General features: G+C 35.2%; 1 pseudogene; it reads right to left on the bottom strand.

Annotated features, from left to right (window-relative positions):
- LOC102483357 (SWI/SNF-related matrix-associated actin-dependent regulator of chromatin subfamily E member 1-like) overlaps window positions 1-11232 on the bottom strand; it is a 53660-nt pseudogene extending 42428 nt beyond the window's left edge.
- Between the last annotated feature and the right edge of the window lie 8189 nt (window positions 11233-19421).

Genomic DNA, 19421 nt, shown 5'->3' with positions numbered 1-19421 from the left:
AAATGAAGACTAAAACAAAAAAACTTTTCTGGTACATTTAACATATATTGTTTCTGTGAAAGATGTTTAATTTGAATTTGAGGAGCTAGCTTCAGCCTGTGTCCTATTGTTGCCAAATTAGAACATTAATTCCTGATGATGTCTACATTGTTATATTGCTTTTTTTTGCAATAGAATAAAAAAAATGTGTTTTATGTATTGTAGTTACACATACAGTTACTTTCTCATTTTTAACAATTATGATTTAATTTTATTTATTACGATTATTTTTAATTTGCTGTTGAACATGTTCATTCACAAGATAGAGAACGTGAGAAAGCAAGCCTCCAGGTTTGGGCTTGAACTGCAGTTGGCCATGTGGGAGTACAGGGCCTCAACCACCATGCCATCTGCTGGCCCTACTGAGTGTCTTACTAAGAAAATAACATAATAATCTGTTAGTTTGAATGTGTGTGTGTGTGTATATATATATATATACACACACACACACACACATTTATCTGTGTATCTGTATGTATAAAATATTGGGTCATTAAAAAAGACATGATGCATTTTTGCTTACATTGCGACTGTTTCAACAACCCATATATAAAAATATACTTACATATATATACATGTAAATATGCATGCTAAATATGTGTGTTTATTTCTAGCCTTCAAAATTTATAAGTAAATGTTGTATCAGGAAAAAAGAAAGTTTTGAACTTCCAGTTTCTGTTCCAGTATGTAAAGAGCTTAGAAGTTGCCACTTTGTCCTAACAAAAACTAAAACATTTAACAAACTGAAAAGCCAAAAGTTATTAAATCTGTCAGAGAAGTAAGGTCAAAGGTTAGACTACTGCCCCAAGGTTTGGAAGACCAAACAATTGAATACAGAGAATCATAATTTATCAATGCAGAAATGTATAATCAGAAACCTCCCTTAGAACCAGTGCTGGGTAGGAAAATGTGAACTGTTATTGATGAATTGCTGGAGGCTCAGTGTGGGCAACTCTTAAAAATTATGATATTCAAGGGTATGGAGGCTCCGGATAAAAGAGTCCCCACCCTTGTGTGAGTTTTACCTCCATAGCTTTACTGGTTACTCACGATGAATCTTGGAGATAAATCTCTTTGCAGGGGGAGAGAAAGGTAACTAATTAGGAATATCCTACAATATTCTGTTTTTTTTGTTTTGTTTTGTTTTTAAAGAGATTTTTGCTATAAGGTATGTGCATTTACCAGAGAGGCAGAGAGAAACAGAAAGTGAAAAATCACCCCCTTGGAGGGATGGCCAAACCGGAGTCTCTTCTCTTCCATTCTCCACTTGGGATTTGAGACATGTATGTGCATGTGTCTGATATGAATTTCAAACTACTGGGTTTAGGACTCAAACCACAGTGAGCAATGAGGGAGTCCAGCCACCATGCCACTGATTGACCCTGGATTCTGTTCTTTTTAACAAGGGCTTTCTTGAGGAGAAACTATTCTGTCAGAGCCTGTCCGGTGGCAGTTTTGTCAGAGTCGAAACATCCTGTGGTGAAAGAGAAACTCTCCTATAGGGTTCGTGGAAATGTTAATTAAACACAAGCATTATGGAGAATAATATGGAAGTTGCTCAAGATACGCAGATGGAACTCCCATATGACCCAGTGTTTCCAGTCCTGGATATTAACCCTAAGAATAGGAAAATACTCAGTTTAAAAGACGTTGCCCGTCCACATTTATTGCAGCATATTTTTTCACAATTGTGGAGACATGGGATCTACCGAAGTGCCCAAGAATGGATGACTGGATTGAAAAAGTGTGGCGCATATATACTATGTAACTATGGAATACTACTCAGATCCATTGAGATCCTGCCATTTGATACAAAGTGGATGAAAATTGATGATTTAATGCTAAGCAAAGCAAGCCAGACTCTGAAAGACAGACTTTGCCCCTGCTCAGTCCATGCAGAGTGCCAGCACTTTATGGCAGAAACTAAAAGACTCAAAAGCATAACAGCAGAACCAAAACTAGGTACTGAGCACATTGTAACATGACTTAAATCGGGCAGTTATCTCCAGACTTTTGGGAAACACTGGCTAGCCTCGGAGTTTCAATTTTGGAAAAGGAAAGGGTTGTGTGCAGAAACAAGAACGTGACAACAGCTAATAATGAAAGTGAAGGAATGAAGTAGGGGAAAAGTTTGGCTTGTTTATATTTGAGGATTTTTTTAATACAGGTTAAAAGGCGAGATGCCTGTGATTGACTGAAGCCAAGCTCATGTAATTGGTTGTAATTTAGCAACCAGTTTAGAAAAACAGTCTAACATGTATGATTTTGTCTTATTCATAGAAATTTAGGTATGGTTGTACAGCGGCAATTTTACCCCAAAATAGTTTAATTTTAAAATGTCTTAATAATACCATAGACTGAATAGAAGGGGATGGACAGTTGGGGGTAAGAGGGAGAAATTCAAGAGAGTTCAAAAAAAAAAAAAAAATAGGAACATTTAACAAAAATAAAAATGGAAAGGTACTGCATATGACAATATTTTTGACTTACTTGATTTATAATGCATTTATGCCTTGAGATCCCATATTGTATGCTATAAAAATGTGCAATGATTAAATGTAAATAAAAATAAACAAAAGCATTTAAAAAGAAAAGCAGAGAAATACAACATTTCAGCTGGCTCTAGTATTGCATATAGGGAGAAGGGAATACTAACTCCAACCCATTCTACCCATTTTGCCCCACCCAAGGTTGTGGGTCTCTGAGAAGATGATGAGAAGTTGAGGCAAGGCACATATGACACACAGAAATGGATTATTATCTGTTGATGATAACATGTATAGTATTTCCAACTGGACTGGTGAGAAATGTAATCATGTTGGAAATTTACTTTTCAAGCTAGGTGATGTATAGTGATTGAATGTATAAAAGAAATAAAAATGAAATATATTAGAAAAAAAAAGTACAGGGACACATCTCAAACAATGATTGAGACTACAAAATGATGCCCTCACCTCACTCTTACCGCTGTATTACTGCAGGCCTATTTATCAGAGTTTCTTAACTGGTGTTTGTTTCACCCAGAAAATTGTGTTTAGATTTCAATAAAAAAATTCAAGTCATACCAAAAGTAGACAACACATCTTGGAGAGATTGAACAAACAAGAAATGAGAATCACATATCCAGGAATAATGAATTTATCAAACTAGATATCTATGATCTTATATTAAGGAATCTTAAATAAAAAGAAAAAGGAAGGTGACTTTTAGAAACAAGAATATTGCAAACAGAGAGAGAAATTCTAAGAAAGTATACAAAATAAATGTTAGAGATAAAAATAACATTGTAACCAAAATGAAAAATGCCTTTGGTCAATGCCCAGTGCATTGGGTATTGCTGAGGAAACAAGCTCTGAATTTGAGATGACAGTAGAAACTTAAACTGATAAGCAATGACAACGATTTAGAAGGAAAAAAAAAATAACACAACAGTGTATTCAAGAACTGTGGATAACAATGGAAGGTGTGACAAATGTGAAAAGAAAATGCCAGAAGGAGAAGGAATAAAATAATATGAGAAAGAAAACTGTTTAAAGTGGTCTAAGGACTGAAGGGAGGTCCTGTTAGACCTGTCCAGTGCAGAGAGAGACATGGGCATGAAGTCTCAGTCATGTTCCGCACATAGCTGTCTAAAGTAATTACTCAAGGATATTTAACAAAATGTTCCCTGTCTGGGTGGTGCTGCAAACTGATTATCCTAGGTAACCCCAAAATATATATTCGACATTGTAAACCAATCTCTCACTTGCCACAGTGTTCCTGAAACGTATATCATATAAAACAATTGAAAGTCAGTCAGAAACCTGTGATACTACTATAAACTAATATAAATTCTTAAATAAAAACAAACTTTTATAGTTTTTCTCCATTTCTTCTGTTCTAACTCTTTTAGAAACCAATTGTTTTAGAGATGCATGTGCTTAGGACCAGCAGACGGTGTAATGGTTATGTTGCCGGACTCCCACATAGTTGACTGCTGTTTAAGTCTTGGACCCAGTGACCTAAAACTCGTGCCAGGTACATGTGTGTGCATGACCAAGCTCCCAAGAGGAGAATGGAGGAGAAGGTATTACAGCATGACCATCCCCTGGTGGAGTGATTTCTCACTTTGTGTTTCTCTAGCAAGCACACATGGTCCATAGCAAAAATCTCTCTTAAAAAAAGAAAAAAAAAAAGATTCTTGTGCTTACCATCGAGAGAAATGAGCGCGAGAGGGACAGCGCCCCCCAAGAAGAGGATGGTCATACTACACTCTCTCTCTTTTCATCCTTTTGACACTAGATGCACACGTGCACATGTTCCCAGCATTTTTTGCAAGCTCTTTGCCAGGCTTTGAACCACAGTCAGTCATGTGAGATCTGACTTTCTTTACCACCAGGCTCTGTACCAGCCCCAGGATCTATTTGGATAAATATGGATTCCAGGCAACTGGAACAGGTATTCACCCAGGCAGCAATCCATAACCCTGGCTCAGATGAACTCTTTGCCAATACATTTTGTATCAGCTTTTGTTTTTAGGTTGTTAAACAAAAGCACTATTTAAAGAGGACTCATGCATGGCTGATGAGTTCAAATAGTGACCTCTGGAAGCTATAAGCACACGTGTGCATATGCAGAAACCTGACAGGATGCAAAATTGAAGGAAGGAGGGTTGCAGCATGCCCATCACTTTGGAGAGTGCTTTCCTTTTCTCTCACGTGTGCACATGCACACTCTGTCATGAGTAAAAGCAAAATACAAATTAAAAGTCTCCATTATGCCCGAAGTTATCTTGGTTTTCTCTAAAAAGTATTATATATTTGTATTTTTATTTAAAAATATATTTATTAAAACATATCTTTTGAAGTGGGGTCCTTTCTCCCTCAGCTGGTGATGGAGATTTCTTCACAGGTTGAAGTATAAATTCAGTCTGGCATAAAATGAGAGGGCACTTGCTAAAATTTTCCCAGCTCATGAACTGGGATGGAATTCTGACAGAGAAGAATGCATTGGCCACTGTGATGTAATGAGCATTTCTGAAATATCAGGAAAATAATACTTAAATATACACAAGTGTCTAGTAGTTGTTACTAATTTTGACTAATATCTGATATCTTTCTTAACTTGAAAGAAAAAGAAAATAAAGGGTGAAAGTGCTTGACAGTTACAATTTAAGCGTGAAAGTCAAAGGACTTCCTTGGTAGCATATAAAGAGACTACATCTCTTTCAGCCTAAAGGCAAAAGGCTGGATCATAACAGAATAACGGAATATATACTATAGCTGATTACACACACACACACACACACACACACACATATAGAAGTTATACTTCAATCTAATGCTTGATCACTGTGCCATAATGAGACTCTAGCAAGAAAACATAGGGCTCTGACATGGGATGAGAATGTCTAGGTTGATGCACGAGAAAAGTTTGAATACCCAAATTACCCTGAATCCTTTGACTTTAAGTAAAATGTCCATTCCTCCCTATTAAAGACTAACATTATATGGGCCAGTGGTGGCATAGTGGTTAAGGTGCTGGACTCCCACAGGGTTGACGCGATTCGAGTCCTGAACCTGGCAGTTTAAAATGCATGCATGGTGTGTGTGCATTTGTGCTTAAGATCCCAAGAGGAGAATGGAGGAGAAGGGATTATGTAATGGCCATCCCCCCTTGGGGATGATTTCATGCTTGAACTCTCTCTCTCTCTCTCACACCAATGAGAGAATGCACCTTATAGTAAAAATCTCTCTTAAAAAAAAAAAAAGAAAGAAAAGAAAAGAAAGAGAGAAAGAAAGACCAGTGTGCTAGCACGGTGCACACTCCTTCTTTGAGTATAATGCAGTAGATGTAAATAACTAAGATCATGTGGCATCATAACCATCCAAGTCTGTGCTGGTACTAAAGAAATAAGAGGCCTATACACTGAAGGAATTGTAGTATCCCAATACCATGTACCACCAGGGGCCCAGTAAGTATCCACAGGACTGGATTATGAAGGTGCAAGATCAAGTGGGAGACAGAAGTTGCATTGGGGAGACTAGATAAGGAGGAATTTATTTTGGTAGCATTCTTCCAGGACTCAAGATTTAGCATAATGGTTATGATCTTAGGAGGTTATATAGACATGCTGCACAGGACGGCCCGAAGCATGAAAAAAAATGGCCAACTCTAAGTGAGGTGAAAATGACATAGTTGTTTTGAAAGACTGTGGAAATGATAACAAAAACCCTTCACTGTTCCTTAACACAGGAGAACTCTGAAGGTCATTTCCAGCTTCATCCTCCCTGTGGAATGTGCCGAGGCCTTCAGTGAAATTACACTCCCACCTGCCCATTTCTGTCCTCTATCTAGTTCTGCTTTCCTTCTCTTCAGAGTTTATGATTCCAAGGACATTTTTGCTATAAATCTGTTCCATACTAATCTCTATCTTATCGTTTGCTCTCTGGAGCTGTATCTGCAACTCCTATTCAAGGATCTTAAATATTTTTATATACGAACTCTGGAGATTTTCACCTAGTCCTCTTATTTACTCCCGAACTCAGAAAATGGTCCTATCACATGTTCTATTATTCTTGGCAGAAATCTAGCACCCACTCTGAATAGAGTTCTTGTTCATCCCTCATATACATTCTGTGAGTATGTCTTATCAATTACACTTTTTATATGTATTTCAATCACACATGGCCTTCCCCTTGCTCTTTGCTTTAATTCAAACCATACTATTATTCAACCAAAGACCTAAGAAGTAATGCTGAGGCCACATGGAAGTCCTGGATGCAAATCCCAGCACACCCTAAAAAGTCAAATGTGGTGGTACATGCTGTACTCCCAGCTATTCAGGAGTCTGAAGCAAGAGGATTGAGAAATGAGACCCTGTCTACAATGAACAAAAGAAAAAGAAAAAAAGAAGCAATGCTCTTTGAGATGGTCCCATTACCTCCCCATTAATTTCTCCAAACTTTTTACAAGAGTGAATTTTTAAAAAGTACAATATATTAATACAATGTTAGAATACTTACATAAATTATCTTTGTATCTGATAGCAAAATCCTCAGCATGGCTTCTGGACCCTGCATAATAATTGCTTCTTTGTTTTTCTGCAACTATGTGCATTCATCCTTATTTGATCAGAAACTGAATAGTGTCATGTTTCTTTATTTCAAGGGATCTTTGAACATGCATGTCATTTTGTTTGGAGACTTTCCTCCACCCTACTCCTTCCCATTGTTAATTACTTTTTATCTTTATTCTGGGAACTCTTTCAACCTAGTACAGAATAATACTTCAGTTTATGCCTTCATATTATTTCTTCCTCCTTTATTGGTCATTGCATTTTAGTTTTTAATTAGTTTTTAACATCTCCTACAATGTAAATTCTGTGAATACAGGGACTTTGGTTCTCTGTTGTATCACAGTGCTTTGCATATACCAGATTCTTATTTGTTAAGCAAGGTAGAATGCCTTTTACTAGTTTTGTAAGAAAACATAATTTGTACAGTTGATATATGTTTAACATGTATTTTGAGAAGGGAAATACAATTTAATAATCAACTCAGAAATACATATACAAAGAAGACAATGGGAAAAAAGTTGGCTTCTAACTTAATGGCACAATTTTTTGATGATAGATGTGTTTGGCAGTAGAAAGAAACAGCTAAGAAAATAAAGGTCAATGACTTTTCTAATATCTGGATATAGATCTAGATCTATGTACTTGAATTTGCCTATGGCCTACTATTAATTTCTAGTTGCTTACTTTCAAGTCCATGCCAAAATATGGAGTCCACATGATATCAGGTGTTTAAGATTCAACTAATGCCAAAATAGTAGTATAAAAGGCAAGAAGTTTTGAGTTAGAATTAGGTTCAACTTGGGTTATAAAACCCACTAGGTGTGCATTGTGTATCCTTGATCCACATTAACTTCTCTGACATTTAGGATGATACTACTGACCTTTTATGTATAACAATGTGCACTTGGTGAAAAACATCAAATGAAGTAAAAGTATCATGTATCTGTACCCAACATGTATGTATATATGTTTGTATGCACACGTACACTATACACAAATTCATATACATGTACATAGGTTTACATTCATATCAGACTAGTAGTATTCCTGTTATATGTCAAAGCACTGTGAGACTTCTGGAGTGAATTAAGGTGTTTTTGACCACAGTTCATTTTTAAAATAATTATTTTTTTAACATCATTTATTTATCTTAATTTGATCAGGGAGAAACAGAATGAGCAAAAGAGAGCGAGAGAGCAAGTGAGAAAGAAGGCCACTAAGTTCAGGACTCAAACTGTGGTCGGCCGTATGGGAGTTCAGCACCCTTAACCACCATGCCACCTCCTGGCCCCAACCACAATTCATTTTTAATTGCTCATTTTTACCAGAGTTGTAACAGAGGCTTTCACTGTTTCCTTCTAATCAACCTTGACTCTGTGCAAGTTTTTGATGTCTAAGATGTGTGAAATATTTTCCTTTAGTGTTATTTTTACTTGTAAAATTTTGTATATATTAAAATAGTCATGTAAAGAAGCTATGATTGTCTCATGTTTTTATACTATAAATATTACATTATTTGATTTTAAATATTTTAATTCATTTATGAGGAACTGACATTTAGATAATGTAAATAACAAAAATTTTGCTTGGATTTACTCATGATTATTTCACTGACTTCTGTTAGGAATTGTAGTACACAGCAGGTACTCAGGAGACATTTATTGAATTAATACAAATCGAGCGATCTGGTATAGCCAACATTCAATGTTTGCTTCTAAAGTCTAAAAATAAAGCAGATCTTATCTTTTTTTAATAGCAATACTGGATGTAGCACTTATATATGGGAGATCATACCTAGCCTATTAAGCAACTTGAAACTTTTTAATTTTCATTTTCCATTTTCCAATAAATATCAGTCAGGCCATGTTCAATTCTGGAGTTAGTGGCTGCGTTCTACATTAGCAGTGTTATCAAAGTTTGCTAATGAAAGACACTTGGATTCTATTTTTCTTCTTAAATTGACCTTTGGATTTACTGAATATTGTGCTATTCTCACACCACTAGTGCCCAGTTTTCTTTTTGATGTTTGTACAAAACTTATGTAGGTCTTCTTTTAAAAAGTGAGATTGCATTCAGGTAAGACAATATATACTGTTCAGTTCTCTTCAAAAGACATTTCAAATACTATTGAATATATTTTGATCTTTTTAGGTTATTTTTTTCTTTTTCTTTTTTTTTTTTTTGGTTGATGTGGCATACCATGATGGTGTATATAGAAATTTCTTTTAAAAGTTATGACTGGTATTGTAGTAAATAGAAAATTTATTTAAGCATATATTTTGATAATTTTATAATGAATAGGAACAACTATTGAGGCATTGTATAGCAGTATAACTGTATAACTGTTATACATATCTATAATGGAGAACTAATATTTTACTAGTTTATATTATACAATTATATGATACTTGTCAAATATATTAGAGAGTGTAGGAATGAAAGCAATTTTGGATCGCTCCAAATATCCAGTGTTGAATATATGTATAGACAGATAAATGCAGATATAGATATGTACATTTTTTATTAGTTAATTGTACCAAATAATTTCATCATTATATCCTAAGATTAGTTTTGGATAAGATGATGCCAAGGTAATAATTTTCTATAATAGTGTCATAATACTGTTTAGAAAAGTCAATAGTTAACAAATACATATTGTTGTATTTTCCTTTTTGTGTTAGTAATCACAAAGATTTAAGTTATCTCAATGAATCATATGTTTTTGAATATTGTCTTCGGGTTTAGTGCAAATAACATAAGATTATTTATATATAAAAGTGAAAGCCTCCATATAGGAAGGGAAAGTACTTGTTTCTTTTTCAATTTTATTTCAATTTACACTGTAGATGTTGTTCCAATTCTTAGATGGAAAAATCATAAATTGGAAAGAGGAATAGCCAGACAGATCTCTCATTCCATGTGATATATGAGATGAAAGACAAGTTTTAATACTTTAGCTTTTTGAGATTTGGGGGTGGTGTTGTATCTAAGGCAAAAAGGAAAAACAACTATCTTCTTTAAAAATATTATGGTAATTTAAGAAAAAAGTATTCATAGCTGTCTAATGAATTTAGCCTTGTGCTATGATAATAGTTGCTAGCAATTAGAATTAGCATGGTTGAATATATTACTACTAAACATTGCAAATAATAGTTATTAATATTACCTATTGATAATTGTTATTGATTTTATTGATACCTCATAATAATAGTTTTTATTAGACTTTCATATTAAAAGAGATCTTTTAATATGTGAGGGAAAGTCTGCCTATTAGAATGAGAATTATAATTCTACCACAGCATTCTCTCAGTCTAGTAGCCATGTCCAATTTCTCAGCCTAGCATTATGAAAAGACTATTTCTCAATAAAAATTTCTAGCTTTTTAGATTTAATGCGTCAGACAACTTGAGATGCATTATTTTAAAATTAACTCCACAATTTCTGATTCAGAAATGAAGGAATGCCTTAGAATCAGATGGAAGTAGAAATTCCCTCTACTGCTACAGTTAATGATTTAAAACTCTGAGTTTGTACTCACAAAAACTTGTTGGGATTTGAGGAAAATAATCATAAATTACATCCTACCATTTCAAATCCAAGTGAAAAATATACATTGGAATTAACCAAAGATCAACTGTATTAAATTTAAAGCTAGATTTGAGAATTTTTCTTGAATCTCAAGAAGGATAAACCTCATAATATTTCTTTTTAATGTCTCCAGGCAAAGCAGGTGTAGGATGTCTCATAAACCTCCCTCAATGTTTACTGCATGGAGAGCAAAGGCATAAAGAAACTGCGTAATATGCAGACAGATTTTCCCATCAGAGAATTAAAGATAACTGAACTGTGCATGCTGAGTTCTTTATCTCAGCTTTAACAATTACATATCAGTCCTGTGGGGAAGAGCAGCTCATGACCAGAAAAGGCAGTGCGGGACATATCTGTCCAACGCCATTTTGTCCTTTGAACAGCGTTGCACGTATAGATCAGCTGCTAGTGCTCATCCTTTCAAAGGAACATGATGCTAATAAATTCTGGTACTTACCTCCTTTCCTGTTCTTAAAAAAATCTTCCACAGATATGGAGAACAATGAAATTTTCTTTTTAAATGCCTTTGTCGTCGTCGTTGTCGTCATCTTCTTCTCCTCCTCCTCCTCCTCTTCCTCCTCCTCCTCTTCCCCCCACCTTCTCCTTCTCCTTTTTCTTCAGGTTTTTGCCTTAGGATGTGTGCTCTCGCTGGAGAGGAAGACACAGAGAGGAAGAGAGAAATCACCTCCCACCCCCTCCCTGCCCACCCCCTGTGGATGATCAACATCACAATCCCTTCTCTTCCCTTCTCCTCCCAGGAACTTGGGCACCCATGTGTGTACATGTGCCCAGTGAGAGTTTTGAGCCACTGTGGGTCTGGGACTCAAACTGAGGTTGGCCACGTGAGAGTTCAGTGATGTAACTGCTACATCATATGCTGGCCCCCGAGTTCTCTGTACCTCACTTCTCTGGTTCATTATTGCCATCTCTCCCAGTACCCTCTTACCCTTTCTAATTTGCAAGTTTCATCTCTAGTTTTGTTTGTTTGTTTGTTTGTTGTGTGTTTTTTAAGGTTTTGCCATAGGGCACATGCAATCACTGGAGAGATAGAACAGTGAGAGGGAAAGTTAGAAACCATCCACCCTGGGGAGGATGGCCATGAAATCCCTTTCCTTCCATTCTCCTCCTGGGATTTTGGGCATGTATATACACCGCTCAGAGTGTTTTTCTAACCGCTGGGTCTGGGACATGTGGGGATGTAGCACCTTAACCACGATGCCATCTGTGTGGCCCACTACTTTCTTTATATAGCATGTCTTCTACCTAAAACCTGGAATCAGGGCAATGAGGTTATCTTTGTTTCTCTCTGATATTCTTGGGAGAATCTAATTGAAAATTTTCCTGCCCAGCTCTCGACATATTTATTTTATTCACAAAAGCTTGTAGACCCATTCTTGGATGATAAAATCCTTTCTCAGAGGGGAGCAATTGAAACTAAGTAAAGACATATACCTAAAATCTTTAGTGGGCAGAAAAAAGAGAAAACGTGGTTACGGATATAAAGTAATTATGTTTGCCTTATCACACAAGGAGTTGTGTGATGTGATGCAATCATAAATTGTTTGGGTGCAAATAGGAAATAAACGTAATCCACAGATGTTTGGTAGATAAGGTGACTCTGAATTAAGATATTTAAAAAAAATGAGAGTTAGTTGGAAGAGGGTAACATCAAATCATTTTACTTAGAAGTAATAATATATGCGATAGGGAAGATTTAAAGGTGTAGATTGCAAATTGGTAGAATTTTAATTAATTTAGTATGATTGGAATTTAGTACATATTAACTCCATGGAATTAAGGTTAAAAACAATATAAGAACGTTGATCTTAATAGATTTTCTATGTAATGTTATCATATTTAGACTTAATATGCAAGGTAATGGAATGACACTAAGTTTAGAGAGTTAGATGCAGACTCATATTTTTTTTTTTGGAGAGATTTTCGCTATAGGGAGCGTGCGCTCGCCAGACAGACAGAGACATAGAGACACAAAGCGAGAAATCACCCCCCGGGGGGTTGGTCACGCTGCAGTCCCTTCTCCTCCATTCTCCTTTTGGGATCTTGGGCACGCACTCACACGCGCCCAGCGTGAGTTTTAAGCCACCGGGTCTGGGACGCGAACCGTGGTCGACTACGTGGGAGTCCAGCGACATAGCCATTACGCTAACTCCTGGTTCCCCAGATTCATATCTTTTTCAAAATGCTCATTCTGACAGTAGGGTGAACAATAGATTATAACAGAATCATCATGTCATTGATAGTTGTAGGAGCTTCATAAAACCTGTTTTCTATTCTTTGTGAAAATACAGCTTAACTATTTTCCCCAGCTTTTTTGCAGTTAGATGTAGACGTGTTGTTACAGCAAAAATGTATTCAGTAGAATATCATCCTTCATCATTTCCATGTCTGGTGCATAAAAACTTTTTTTACATAATTATTTGTAGTTATTTTTCTTTCACCTGACCAGGCATTGAAAAAGCGCCCCAAGAAGTTTAGATTCAGGGCCCTTGAGTTAGTGCTTGGAAAACAGACCCACCCTTTTCAAGAATATAAATTTTGGAATTCATGTGAGTGAAAACAAACTTCTATTGTATTTAAATACATTTGATTTTGGCGATTGGCTGTTATAGCAACTAGAATTATCCCAAAAAATACCTATAATTTAAAATGTACTACCTGATATAGCGAATAACTAGAAATAAACAAAAACAAGCTAAATGCAACTCCATTATGTACTGACATCCTGAGAAAATTGAAAGATGTTTTCAGTCTTCAAATGGTAGTTACACAGTAGCTACCTGGGTGTTTAAACAACTTGGTGTAACTTAGCATGATAGCTGTCACATAGTAAGCCATGTCATTTCACAGTGCTTTCTCTACACACATCATCTTCTGTGAAAGCTATAGTTAGTTTTTAATATCTCACTTTTCTCTTACGGTTCTATACACACAGTTTAATTTTTTAATTGAAATTATATGCTCTAAAAATACCTTGGGTAAGTTAGAGAAAGTGGAGAAGAAAATAAATCTGATTATGGGGAAGTATATTTTTGAATTCACAGTTTTATTAAGCATGATGACTTGGTGAAACTAATCACAGAAGTGTTACTAAGCATGATGACTTGGTGAAACTAATCACAGCTAGGCAAATACTTCATTTTTTAAGAGTAACATATCTAACCATACAGACAGGTTTGAATGTAACTACACATTCTTCCCTGAAATTCTACTTGTTCTGTTATGATCTATTGCTCAATATTCCCTTGTGCTTCCCTATGAATTTTAATAAAGAGATTTGTAGCTTTTACCTTGAGGGAGGAGACTTCTAAAACAGTTGTTACATTAGGTGATAGCAAGCACCCTATTTTTTGGTTCTGAATGTATATTTATTGATATTTAAAACTGTTTCAGTTTGAAATATGTCAGGTGTATTATATTTATTGGGTTTTCTATATCTCAAAAGCAAAGCATAAAAAATACATTGAATATAGTGGGAAACTTCCAAGTCATTCTGAAGGTCATTAACAAAAGTTTCCCTTTGTTTCTACAGTTACCTAAGAAAAAGCTTGACAATTATAGGTGTCTCTAGTTGTAACAGTCCTGACTTTGTTCAGAACTTCTTTGCTATTTCTTTATTAATAACAACCTTACTTTTTGTGTTTGAAATAATGTCCCATTAGTCTACTCTTCTAAAAATGTGTTCTGGTCATATTTGCCATTCTTCGTTTTTCATATTGCATGGTCCTTGTGTTTGGATGAACTAAGTTATGTTGTTATAACAAAAAACCTTCTAACCTCACTAGCTTACAAAGATAAAGATCATTTTTAACTTATGGTACCTGTTCATTTCTGCTTCCTAGTCCTTGAAAGTGCGCCTATAATTACTTTCAGCTCAGATATACCTTTTTGAGAGTTTTGTCTTCCAAGGACTTGATTTCTCTATATATTACAATGTTTATTGGTTATTTTTCCAGATTTTTATACACAGAATTTTTCCTTCTCTTGTTATGATAGAAAGTGTGTACCTATGTGCCTGCTTATGAGAGAGGAAAAAAGAGAGAGGATGAGGGAGAGAGAAAGCACTTTCAATAGAGTACTCTTACAGCATGATCCCATTTCCTCAGCACTCCAGCTCCTAAGGATATTCAGTGAAGGCATATGCACCCTACATGTTTTTCAGGCCAATCTAGGATCCCAGCCCTGGTGGCCATGTGGCTTCCATCACTATGGAGCACTAGCATTATAGCTGAGCCACAAGAGTTGGGCATACACAGATTTTCAAAAGTGACATATAAGCATATTTGTTTTAATAAAGATTATCATTTTGGTAGCATCTTCCACAGTGTTCGTTTTATCTAGAATTTATGCACCAGGACACCAACAGTTCTCTGTGAAGAAAACTGTTAGTTTTGATTGTATCACTATTTCTTTTTCTTTTTCCTCTTTCTTTCTTTCTTTCTTTCTTTCTTTCTTTCTTTCTTTCTTTTTTTCTTTCTTTTGTTTTTGATAATAGAGGCAAACTCTCTCATGGAACCAACCATTGATGGGGCAAAGTCAATATATGTAGTCATTTATTTTCTTTAAGACAAAATATTTCTTTTCATAAGCAAATATTTTGACCTTTGCATATTTCAGTGAGCTCTGATTTTATCATCATTAACAAATTTCACTAATCCAAACTAGAATATTTATTAATGAAATTTGTTTATTAATCAACTTAAGTAAGCTACTGTATATTTCAATTTCTTATACAAAAGTCTTCAGCATGTGAGAAACGTTATTTGTACATAAATTTAATGTTTTGTTCGAAAAAGAATAAAAAGTCAATTTCTTATTCTTTACTTTATTCTAGCATTCTGCTCCTCATAATTTTACATGTTTGGGAAGTAATTTTTAAGTCCTTATTTTCCTATCAATAATCCCACTGAAATTGTCCAGATTCTAGAATTAGATTTCTCCTTTCTCATCTCATGACTTCATGTCAAAAATATCCACATTGAATGATTGGACAGTTGGACACTTTGTAAAAATAAAGCAAAAATCTTTATTATATAAAATATAATAAACATGCAAAATTAATAGATAGAAAAAAATAAGGCTCAGCTGCATTAGCACAGGTCGTAGATGTTCTGCTGCACAGTTCACAATGTTGGGTGCCATGTGGAAAGGCTCTAAGTTCATATTCTGTGTCTCCCTAAAGATGCCAGGTTTGGTCACAATCCTGGCTGGTTATAAATGAGATGAAGGAGTCATGGCATGAGGACCCTCATGAGCTGCAGCCTGCTCATCTCTCACCCTCCTCACACTCTCTCTCCCTCAAAACAAACTTAAATCAGAAAGAGAAAAAATGATAAAATTATGTTTTTACTTAAAACATAATTTTTCTTTTTTTTTGTTTGCTCCAGGGTGCATGCAATCACTAGAGAAAGACAGAGAAAGTGAGAAAGCATCCTTCAGAAGAGATGATCAGCTGCAATCCCTTCTCCTTTATTTCTCCTTTTGGGATTTTGGGCATGTGCACACACATGCCTGGCATGTTTTCCAACCCACCAGGTCTGGGACTCTGACTGCACAGTCATGAGAGATCCAGCTGTCTTTACTACTACACACTGGCTGACCCTAACTTTTGATCTTCCTTATCAACACTTTGCCACATCAACAATAGCACTGTGACAGAGAACTAGCTGAGTTGTACTGCATACATAGTCCATCTTATAAAAGATTTCTCTCTAGTCTTTTGTTATACCAGTAGAACTTGTTCACTGAAATAAGTCACTCCGGAAGGTGTACGATGCTGTTGGAGGAGTGATTTTAGGATGTGTAAGCTATGTCATCAGTTTACCATTTTCCTCTCTTATAATATTCATCACTCACCAACTATCAGTGCTTTCCCCACTTTCACATCAAAAATTGAAACACAAAAATTGTTCTACTATGTACTATCATATGAAAATGAAATACCTGTAACGAAATTGTGAGTTGAGCACCTTAGTCACTACACATAATCAGGAATACTATTATCATAGAACACTTGTAGTTCAAATATGATTTATTTTTACACATCAGGACTACATATAAACACTAAGGATATCTCCTAGAATCCTAAGGTTCAATGGAACTCTCCGTGAGAATTTTTTTTTAATTAAGGAAATTGTAAAATAGAATTTGCTTATTATTCTGTTATTTAAATTTGTAAAAAAAATTTATGAGTCTAAAAAAGATATTGGGCTTCTTCTAAATGAAAACTTAGCTAGCAGAAAAAAATATAGCTAACTAATTTTTTTATTTTTGATTTTAGAACCCAGAATAACTCATTGGGGGAATGAAAGTTCCTTCACCGAATTGTGCTGGAATAACTGGATATCTAGCTGCAGAAAAATGAAATTGGACCTGTATCTCTCACAGTTAACAAAAATAAGCTCCAAATGGATCAAAGATATAAATTTAGAACCTCAAACTAAAAAACTACTGGTGGAAAACGCAAGGGAAATTTAACATATAATCCCCAAAATAGACTAGAGCAACCACATCAGGCTAAAAAGCTTCTGAGCAGCAAAGGAAACCTTAATTATAGTGAAGGGATTTGGGGCCAGCAGGTGGTGTGGTGTCTAAGGTGTTGGACTCCCACATAGTTAACCCTGGTTTGCGTCCTGGACCTGGCAGTTTGCTTTCTCACTTTCCCTTTCTCTCTCTGGTCAAATTAAAAAATAAATAATAATAACAAGTGGAATAAATCATTCTTTAAAAAAAAGAAATAAAATATTTGCAAACTATACCTCAGATAAGAGACTGTTAACCAGAACATACAGAGAACTCAAGCAGCTTACCCCCCCAACACACACAAAAATCCATTCTATTGAAACATGGAAAAATGGGCTGAACAGATAACTTATCAAAGATCTACAAATGACCAAAAAGTATATGAAAAAATGCTCAGACTCTGTAATTATAAGAGAAATACAAATCAAAACCACAATGAGATTCTCCTTAACTTGACTCAGAATGGCTAGATTAAAAAAGTAAAGAACAACAAGTGCTGGTGAGGCTGGGGTGAAAACAGAAACTCTCCTACACTTTTAATGGAAATGTAAATTAGTACAGCCATTTTGGAAAACAAGATGAAGGTTCCTCAAAAACCTACAAATAGAACTACCATATACCCAATAATACCCTGGGATATTTACTACCTAAAATATGGGGAAACACTCAGTTGAAAAAATACTTGCATATCCATATTTATTTCCGCATTATTCACAATTGCTAAGACATGGAATCAACCCAAATGTCCAAGAACAGATGACTGGATTGAAAAAATATGGCATATATGCATAATGGAATACTAATCCACCATAAAAATGCAATGAGACCATCATTTGACACAAAGTGGATGATTATAGAAGATTTAATAGTAAGCAAAGCAAACCAGACTAAGAAAGACAAACGCTGTATGTCTCCGTTTAATATATAGTGGATGTCTATACTCTGTGGCAGAAACTGAAAGATCAGAAGGTAGACACATGTAGATATCAGAGACTGTATAGGACGGTGTAGATAGTGGGAGGGTAGTAAGGAGCTCAGGGGAAAAACATACACATTTAACAGACACAAGAATAGATGTTATCGGTCAATGATGGTGTCTATAGTAATATCTTCTCCTTGATTGACATGCACTGCATGCATTCTGGGTAAAAAAACATTATTTTTAAATTTACTTATTATTTCTTAAATTTACATTTAATCACTTTACATCATTATAGTGATTAAATGTAAATTTAAGAAATAATAAGTAATTTTAAAAATAAATAAAATAAAAATATGAAGCGCACAAGACAAAAGTACTGAAGATTGTTAGGGGAGATGTTTTTAAATGCCATTATTAGGCCACCAGTGTTTGCTAATTATTATTTATTAAAGATAGCTTCCTACTGTCCCATTAGAACTAGTGGATAAAAGCCCCTCAATAATTACATCTCAGTCATACTTCTAGATCCTTGAGAAAGACTTTCCTGGTTTATAAAACTGACAAGAGAGTTGGAAAAAATAACACATCTCAAAAAGACTGAAAAAAAATTTATGTCCAAGTTTCTAAAATAAGTGTTCAAAGTAAAGGAAGGTTGTGGCCTAGAGTCAGGAAGAAAATTTTCCAAAGTTTAGTTAACATGATGAGAGAACATTTAGGCCATCTTGGCCATATATATACATATATACATATATGTATATGTATATATATGTATACACACACACATACACACATACATATATATATATATATGGGATGTTCTTAATAATATTTAATATGTTAAGAATAGGAGTGACTGGTATATTCTTGATTTGTTGCTTACCAAGCAGTGAAAATTAACTAGTTGGTTATTTTTTTTTTTTCTTTTTTTAGAAAGAGAGAGATGTTTACTACAAGGAGCCTGAGTTTGCTTGGGGGGTGGGGGGAGAGAAATCAATCACCCCAGGGTGAATGTCAATGCCTCAGCCCCTTCTCCTCCATTCTTCTCAAAGGATTTTGCGCGCGCACACACACACACACACACACACACACACACACATGCACCCAGCATGTTAGTACCCGCCGGGTCCAAAACTCAAACCACAATCAGCCATATGGGAGTCCATCAACACAATTAGTCATTAACATTCAAAACCCTTCTCACTTTTATTTTTCACAAGTCGGTAGCTATTCTCTCTTTCAAACATGAAATGCTCCATGATTTCTGGATTTGTGTTA

The sequence above is a fragment of the Tupaia chinensis genome, unplaced genomic scaffold (assembly GCF_000334495.1).
Source record: "Tupaia chinensis unplaced genomic scaffold, TupChi_1.0 Scaffold000298_1, whole genome shotgun sequence".
Taxonomy (NCBI): Eukaryota; Metazoa; Chordata; class Mammalia; order Scandentia; family Tupaiidae; genus Tupaia; species Tupaia belangeri.
Note: the sequence above shows the minus strand (reverse complement) of the source record. Positions and strands in the feature narration are given on the sequence as shown.